Genomic DNA, 10,028 nt, shown 5'->3' on the forward strand with positions numbered 1-10,028 from the left:
ATAGTTACATTCTCTTAATGAATAGAATGATTTTTTCTAATGGTGTTTGTAAGTAGGATCACAAGTCTGCATCTTGTACAGCAATTAACCACTGAGAAGAATGTATGCAGTGTATTATTTGTTGAAACTGTAAAAAAAAAAATACTCTGAGTGAAGTAAAAGCAATATTTGGTATGAACCATTCAAGAAGAATTTTGAGTTGAACTAAGGAATGAATTTCACAAAATACAAGGAATTTGAGCCATTCATACTAGCATTTCAGGAATTATAACTCAATGAAGAAGTTTGGAGAAAGTGTCCCTGTTTCTACAAAACCACTTGGGCATAGCATAACAATTCTATATCATCCTGACCTGCAGTGCCAAAGATTATAACACTATGGACTTCGTTGTTTAGATAATATTGAAATCACATGAATGACCTTGAGAAAAATAAGCACTGTATGTGCAGGGTGGACTTTAGAAAGGTGATATTCATGAAAACCTAAAGGACGCATAAAGAGCCTGGGATGCTGAAGGTTTTGAGGTTCTGTGACTGTTTCCATTGAGTTGACAATCAATGAATAGATCTACAATAAGAGGAAGAGACGTTGAGGAAGAAAGATGTCGATTATGTTTGATGAATTTTTTGTTAAGTTGTATATTATTAGCAATATAGACTATGCCAGTACAACAAGAGACCTAAAAACCAGAGCATCTGAAAGAAGAAAGAATTTTATCTTCTTATTGAATAGTCCAGAGATGGGGACACGGCTCATGGTGAGAAGGTGACTTTGCTCAAGGCTACGCTCCAAGTAGCTGAACTACTGAAATGTGATTCTTCATCAACTCTCATTCCAGTCTTTGGAAGGAAGAAAAGAGTTGAAAGGAAGCAGCTTCCTTTGAGAGAGGTGACCTTGGTATTGTGTGCATTGTATCCATGAACATTCCGACATTTCTATGACTCCAGGAAAAGGTTCAATTCAGAATCTAAAACTCAGTCACTCAAAGCCCAGGGGTTGTTTCCTGATATCTTGTATAAAAAGCTTTAGAAGTATTTGAAATTATTTCAGGTAACAGAAGGAAGTACCGTGCAGATCCAGTGGATGGGACTGGATGACCGAAGGTGTGAGAGGTGAGAGCTCAGATGAGAAAAAGGCTCAAGGGAGTCACTTCATTTTTCTTGGGATGAAGCCAGGGTGTCAGCCTAGTGTGGAGGCCCTGCAGCTGGAAAATCTGTATGAGAGTTTCTGGTGCTCAACAAAACCATCTGAACCAGAGAGCTACATGGAAGCTCCTTATCACACCTACTAATACTTTTTTTCAGAATTGTTATTAGTTCATGGCCTGTCACCTGCACAAAAGTACAGGGTTCACAAGGGCAGGACCCTCATAATTCTTGGTTCACCATGTAATTCTCCCAGTTTCTGGCAAAGGAACTGATGTATTTTAATAGATAGATATACATGCAAATTATAAGTTATATTTTGAAAAATTCTAAATCTTTAGAAACCCTGAAAATGATTAAAAAAGGGTACATGTTCACTAATTAACGTTTTGTTGTACTTGTTTTTGTTGTATTTTTCTCTTCATTTTGACTCTTCTCAGTGTAAGTTGCAGATGCTAAGAAACTATTTTTTGAAAGAGACAGAGAGACACAGAGTAAGAGACAGAGAGAGAGACACACACAGAGAAAAAGAGAGAGAGAGAGAGAGAGAGAGAGAGAGAGAGAGAGAGAGAGAGGATTTACCACATATTTATACAGAACTATAATTCCAGTGTAATTTATTGAAGATCGAGTAAAGCTTTTTTTGTTCTTGATTCATGTATATTTCTTCACAAAATAAACTGAACTAATTTATGTGACTGTTATTTCTGAATATACCACAAAAGTAGGTTCAGTTTGAGGGTTTTTAAGAAATTGTTCTAAACAAAATTGATCTTAAAACCAAATTTTGAAAATGTTTAAATGGGTGCATTTTCTTGAACCAGTATTTATTAGCTAAACAAAAGAGAAAATCAAAATTTGGATATAGCAAAACTGCAATATAATAGCTTTTCCTCATTTGGGGCTTTAGAAACTATCTTCACTAACTATTTTGTTTTACTTTGAAAAGAGTGGTTTAAAATTGAGAGTTATAAATAGAAATAAGAAAAATCACCTTCAGAAGATTCAGCATATCCTGAAGGATTTCTTTCTACTGAGGGAGTAAGTTATCGGCATTTTGATGACATTCATAGATGGTTTTAGAAGGAATGTTAAAAATGTCAACAGCTCAAGACAATACCATAATTAGTTTTTAAGAAGTTGGAACTGAGATAAAATGAAAGAACTTGAGAAAATACAAAACTGATGCTCAGAAAATGTCTCGATGTTGACATCTTCAAAAATACAGTGAACACTCACTGATAAAGCACTTACTAATTTGGGGGGACTCATATCTATCAAGAATAGAAATAAGTTTTGCTTATCTGACTACAAAACAAATAGCTTCTTTCTATAACTTATCATAGCTCCCAAACAGTCAAGAAGATACCTAAAGAGCAGAAAGTGAAATCTATTGTGAAAGCTCCAATATTTGTCTCTCAAATTAAAAGGCAATGTTATACTGCTGTTGAGTGTTTAATTTGAGATTATTGCTCAGCAGGTTTGATCAGAGAGTACTACCACATATGTTTGCTTTATTTCCATAGAAAGCTTCAAAGCTTGATATTTGTCTATAAATACATGAATTGCACAAATATATCTTGGCTTTTTAGGTATTTTATTCTCATAAGAAGCCTTCAAAATAACAATAAAGCTTTATTAAAATAATAAAATAATGACTAATAAATGATAAAACTTTTAGCATTCCCATTCAAAGGCAAAATAACTAAGGAGCATCAAGAATAAATGATTCATCCAGGTTCCTGCATATTTTAGCACTGTTGAACTACATGTTGTCTTCTTCCTGGTCACTATTGTGTGAAACAATTTGTTATCCATGGCTTCAGAATTTTCAAGATTTTCATTGCCATTGTTCCTGGAAAGATTAAAGTCAATTGAAATAGCAAGTAATTAACAAGACCTATTGCCATTGAGACAATATAAATTTTTATGTTATAGGTCATAATAGTCTTTTCTAATTAATATATGCATAGTGTGAGATTATCCTTGTCAGATCTGCCATGTCGGGTATGGAACAAGTCACAATTCCTCCTAAACACTAATACATATTGAGGAAAATGTCAGGAGACAGTGGAAGTGAATCCACATTATTTTGGACTATGACAAAGATATCAACCATCATCTAGGATGACCCTTTTAAGTATTTTGGGTATCTCTAAGATCAGATGAAATATATTGCCAGTATTCCCTAAAAATAAAATAAAATTTAAAAAATCTAAAGAAAAGCAAAAACAGGAAACAGAAAGTTGATACAGGTGGAAGCGTTCGTTCACTACCCGTTACAAGATCCTGGTCTGGGAATATGGGGCTGGATCAGTGTATCAGCTTTGGAACATACTAAGAACTGAGAGATTAATAGATGACAGAGTGTTACAGATGAATTCACAATGAATCAGAAGGAAAAGGAGACCCTTGGTAAGGCTGTGGAAGGACTTGGGCTGGAAATATGCTATTCCTTTAGTAGCCCGACTTTGATAATGATCTCTGTTCCCTGGCTCCCATTTCTTGTGGATGCTGTGCCTGGACTAGTTCATTTACTGACTTCCTACTGTAAATTTCAGGGCAAAGCAGGAAAATACAGAACTAGATGAAGAGTAATTAAAAGTACTTTAGATCTCCTCAAAAGGAAAAGAGCAAAATATCTATGGAGATATTTAAATTATAAAGAGAAGAAAGTTATATTTTATTGTGGTTAATGGGGTTGTAACTACATATACAATAATCCATATGCATGGACACTTTTTAAGGATAATCGTACATGCTCATACACACATGGTACATGCATGAATGTGTATGATGCATCAGTTGCCTTCCTTGTAGCTCTTAACATAACTTAATAATCTCATTGCTAACATATTTTGGTTTAGTTTCTCAAAAGAAATAGTGGTGGAAAATATGGTTCTCTATATAAAATGAAAAAAGAAAAAAGCATCTGATTGTGAACAGTTTAATGTGTACAATCTCCAAACACCAAGACAGTGAAAATATGGAGATTTTAAAATGCTCAAGTTACGAAAAAGGTCACAAAATTCTTAAAATAAAATTCTTAAATATGTCTGTACCTTAAATAGTACTTATACATAATCAATTACTATTTTATAAGCATGTAATTATTATAATCATCAATTATTAGCTATTAATTAAATTAGAGCTAAAATGAAGCATCTGTTCTTTTCAGAGTTTTACCATGGAAGCGCTGTAAAAGTTGTAACGCATTGTGAGATGAACCACAGGCTGCCTAGCAACTGTTTTAAATAGTTTCTCTGAGGTTTTCCAGCAAAACAGTGGGAGTTTGGAGCAGAGAGACTTGGTTTTATTTGCCCTGAATATCCACATCAAGATTGAAGGATCACTTCTTGTTGATCTGTTTAGTCCGTTTTCTTCTTGTCATCATCATTTTAAGGAAATAAAGAAGGAAGGAGCAATACTGTCCAAAAAGAGGGAGGGAGCAAGAAAGGAAAACAGAACAGGATCAGCATAGCCATCTGAAGCCCTCAGTGAGGAATTCAAATGCGATAACGTGAATCCAAGTCAAGTACTGCTGTTTATCGTACACAGTTCATGCACCTTTTAGTGTAAGATTCAAAAATCAAATTCAAAGTAAAGGCTTTGGCTTGTCAAAGTACTAGCTCATTGAGATGTGTGACAGAAGAGAAGGTATGTTGGTAGCATTTCTTGACCCAGGATCAAGGGCAACTTTGAAACTCTATGTCTACTTCATGAAACCATAGATCACCAAGAAGACATTCTCATAAAGAAAATGTGGCCGGTTAGGCCGTTCTCATCCTTCTAGACTTACTGATTAAGTAAAAGTACCCTCATAAAACACTCACAGCATATTTTCATGGGATGTCCTAGATGTAGGACTCAGTCAAGAGAAGAGAAAGAAAGGAGAGAAAGTGTTTTATGGAGATCCAAAAAAGAATGAGCTTGAATTCAGCAAAACAATGGAATACATATCTCTGACAAAACTAAACAAACTAAGGGGATACAAATGAAGGACCATTTTGTATCTGTATATTCAAAATTGTTAGGATAGATATACAGCTACTTTATTCAATGAATAGAAAGATTTGTACTAATAGTGTTTGTGGACAGGACATCATGTCTGCATTTTGTACTATGAATAACCACCATGAAGACAACAATATGCAATGTATTAATCCCTAAAACTGTTCTATTAACCAGTTTTGAAACTGTCTCATTGCTATTTGTTTCTCAATACAATTATTAAAAAATTAAGTCAACCAAAAAACAACAACAACAAAAAAGAGTGAGCTATGTTGGTCATCAGACACAGAATGAAAGACAGAAAGAGAAAGAGAGACAGAAAGAAAGAGACAAAGACAGAGAAATAGAGACAGAGACAGAGAAAGACAGAGGCAGAGAGGCAGAGAGAGAGAGAGAGAGAGAGAGAGAGAGAGAGAGAGAGACAGAGACAGAGACAGAGACAGAGACAGAGACAGAGAGAGACTTTCTACTACATATCTGTCAAATATCATTTGCTAGTTTAGGAGGAAAAAACAAAGGGTCATTTAAATTCCATAGTCAATACTACATTAATGGAGCTGTAGAAACAAAAATGATAACATAAAAAAGATAAAATCTCAAGGAACAGAAAAGGTGGTGAGTCTGAAGCATGATGCTTAAACCATATAAATGTTTCTGACCATAAATTACTTTAATTTATGCGATTATTTTTGTGGCTCTTTGGTTCCATTCTCAAACTGCCAGTTTGTCTCACCGTACATTGTTTTAGTTGTGCACCAAACAAGGGTCTTCCAACAATAAACATTGGCCTCTGTAATCGCTGTGAATAATACAAAGACAGAGCCTGTCCCCTATTCAATCTCCTCTGAATCTTGGGTTCATTTATGGTTTCATCCGTGACCCAACATAAAACACAGCATTTACTTGCTGTGGAGTACTTTCCTCAAGCAGAGATGTGAAGTCTTTGCATTGCTTTGACCTGAGAAATTGCCATAATTTGCTGTTTCCTCATGCAAGTCAAGATTTCACAAGTTAAGGTCTGACCTCAGAGATAAGTTGAAATGCCAGGATAATATTTTAGCTCTGCTGAGCCACAGACATCTACGAAATTTCATTTGTGCACATGCTAACGAAGACTTGTTTTGATATATTATCCTATTTATTTCAGCATCTTATCATGTACTAAGATATTGTAAAGACAAAATTGAAAAAAAAATTAGTACCTTTGTGAGGGAGGGGTTTTTTTTTCTTACCATTTTCATATATTTGATAATCTAGGTTTTCATGTTTCCTAAAGTAATGGAGGAAAAAACCCGCAGCACCTTAGCTAGCACATTTCTTTAAATATTAGGGATTATTTTTGAAACATTAGAAGTATGCATAGTTGTGTAAAATAATTTTGCTGTTACAAATGAAGTCTAATAGTTATCCATTTTTTCCTTTTTTCTGCCTTAACATATTAATGCTATACAAAATGGTTGACTACTGAATTCTTCCAAAAAATTATGAAATATGCAATTTCATTTTAAAAAGACAATGGAGAATTTTTGATATGGTGATTTCAAAAGAAAGTAGGGTTTTACTTTGGACGGAGGCAAGGACATCAGATTCCTGTTAATGTAGGCTTTACAACTAAAGATATATAAGATGTTTTTAAATAAAGTTCATGACAACCCTAAAGTAGTTCCTTTAATGTATATATAAAATGATTGTACATAATATGGCAGAATAATCAGACAACACTTTATTTAAATAAATTGTAACAAACCTTGCCAAAGGTAGCTTAGATTTATAACATGTACAGTTGCATCTTATTTGGAGGTACCCCACATCCATTACTTTATTCATGACATTTTTCTGTAAAAATTGAGAAAAATTTTCAATTTTTTTTTGTATTTTTTTTAGAGAAGAGTCTACAGGGTGTTCAGAGTCTCACTACTAGGTCAGACTCGTAGTGATCCGCCTGTATACAGCCTCCCAAGAGCTGGGATTGCAGGTGCACACCACCACGCCCAGTCTCAATTGCTGTCTCAGCACACCCCCGGGGCATGTCCAGCATGGCAGGCCCAGGGATCAAACCCCAACCCCTGTGCTTGCTTGCAGGCACTTTAATCTGCTGAGCTATAAGTTTTCAATTTATATGGTTGAAAATTTATAATGAAAGCAAAATTACAGTAGTTGATGAGTAAGCTAAAATAGGTTCAATGACGCATCACTGAAATCAGACACAAGTCGCAAACTAAAAATGTTTCACATCATCAAGAATAATCAAGACAACATTCTTTCTTCTTTTCTTTAGCTTTAAGATCTTTTTTTTGGATTCACTGTCGGAAAGCTTTTACTTTATTTCTTAGAAATCCTATATGGAGCACACACAAAAAAAATAGAGACATGATAGTAATAAAACGTATAGATTCCAACTACCAAAAATTCACAATCTCAGAAAAATAGTTCGATGCTTCTGTGACTTCATTTTCTCACCATTAAACACAGGTAATAATGATAACCACCTTATAGACTGTTGTAAGGATCAATGTGTAGAAAACCAACCAGGACTGTCTGAAAGATACTGTACAGAAGGAGCACTGTGGTTTACATAATATTTTGCTTACAAAAACACTTTATCAGTCTAGTGATTTATTGATTTGAGTTCCACCACAAGTGATCATTAATTTATTAAACATACATATTTGAGTCCTAAAAGGGGGGGCACATTGTTCCTTCATATTATCAAGTCAAGCCTCTGCCTTGGAGATGAACAAGGCCAGTTCCTGAAACCATGATTTTCACAGTCATGATTTTCATACTGTCATGGGAGTTGCATAAATGAAATTTGATACTGATATAAATATACTGTTATACTTTCATTGCGCAATATTTTAGATTCCAGAAAGAAACAGGTAGTCCTATTGGCTTAAGCAAGTGGTAAGGTCATATACACTGCAAAGGTTGTATGTGGGCTCTGGGTTAAGGAGAAGGCTGAGAAGTAGGGAAGGATCTGAGTCACTAATACTTTACATATGTTACTCCTGAGGTCTGAAAGGAACAACTGGCCTTCAAATGGAGATGTTCTGCTGCTGACCTAAGACGGTGAGAAAATGAAGGGTATGGTAGGGTAGGTTAGGGTAGCATAGAATAAGACAGGACAGGACAGGACAGGATTGGGCAGGGCAGGGCAGGCCAAAACAACAGAACAGAACAGAACAGAACAACAACAGAACAGAAAAGAACTGAACAGAATAGAATAGAAGTAACGGAGACCAGTGGCAGTATGTGCAGCTTGTGATGCACGGAAGTACCTGGAGGACATCAAGGGGCCATGACACAGGAGTGGAATCAGTGTGGGTCACATGTGAGAGCTGTTACATTTCTCTCATTGCTGTGACAAAATACCCAACTCCCCAATTTAATTTGGAAAGATTTTTTTAGCTCACAGTTTGTGGAGGTTTTGGTCCATAATCAGCTGGTCCATGACAGGGTGGCCTGGCACAGGCAATAAATAGTTCATGGTTGCAGGAGACAGCGAAATAGCAAAATCAAAAGGGAAGGAGACCCTCCTGGGCTCCCTTCTACTGTAAGCAGGCTGCACGCTCCCCCCCCCAAGGTGTAACATGCACACCATCTAGTGCCTTTCTCTTGTACAAGATGAGGGTGTTTACAAAATAAGGACCCTGGTTCCCTGCAGAGTTGCTTAATTAAATTTCTAACCTCAAGTTGACCCAAGGTATCAATAATGGCAGAGCCTCCAGTCTGTCTTTCAAATCACTGTTGCACCCCTGCCAATTTCAGCTCTTGCTAACCCTGAAGGAATTGTTGTGTTAGAGTTGGCCAGCCCCAAATCACCAGGTATGCAGGTGTATCTTGGAAAAGGCAAAAGGCAAAGGCGAAATAAGACAAGTCATTAACTTGTTGCTGCTAGGGAAACAGAATGGGAGAGAACCATAGAGCATGTGGGTGAGAGGTGTGGTAGGAACTTTTAACAGGGTTTAGGCTATGCTGAACTACTACTTAAGGAGGCATTGGGGCTGCAGAAGTAGCTCTGCATAGACTGTCAAAGGAAAGGCGACATTCAGGAAGTGGCCATCTCAGTAGTCCTTGCTCAGGAGCTGAGGTGGGTGTGAGTAGTGAGGGTGACTGTGGGAACATGCTGTCGGAATCCTGCTTTGTTTCCTGCTGGGTGGATCAGCGTCCTGTGGCAATCTGTGGACCACAAGACATCAGGGTCAAAATTGTCTGCTAAGCCTATTGCTTACTGAAATGAGAAATGAGACTAAGGGGAGAAAGGGTTCAGCTTTCATTATTTTGATGATTTAAAAAAATATACTCCCACTAGTGACAGTGATGAGGCCAAAAGACTTGCATATTTTATGTCTTTGGTGGGAATAAAAGGATATAGTGGAAAACTCATTGTGGAGTCGAGTGTGCCGGAGGTGAGGACAGTGACTTTGGGAACATATTTAAAATAGGAAACATTAAAAAATTAGCAGAAATTTGATGGCCATAATAAAAGTGTGTGCTGTTTGGCCAAGCTTGTGGAAAACAGGGATGAAATCAAGTGGACATGAGAGAAAAATGTGTTCCAGAAGAAATGAAGAACTGTACAATGTCAGAGTAGTGAGACACTGAATAGAAACGGAACCACCACCTGTGAGTGCAGGTAGCACATGGCTGGGAAAGAGGCCAAGAGTGGGGGTAAGCGTATCATTCTACATGTCTACTAAGGAGAATTTAAAGCAGTAAGACTGATACAGAATTTCAAGAAAAGATGGTAGGAAACCAATGATTTGTATATTGCATATTGTTCAAAGTAGCTGTGCAGATTACCAGATATAGGCATGCGTAATTGATCAAACAAACATTGCCTGTTCCTTTAATAAGCCATTAGAAATTAG

The sequence above is a fragment of the Octodon degus genome, unplaced genomic scaffold (genome assembly GCF_000260255.1).
Source record: "Octodon degus isolate 3935 unplaced genomic scaffold, OctDeg1.0 scaffold00109, whole genome shotgun sequence".
In the NCBI taxonomy this organism is placed as follows: domain Eukaryota; kingdom Metazoa; phylum Chordata; class Mammalia; order Rodentia; family Octodontidae; genus Octodon; species Octodon degus.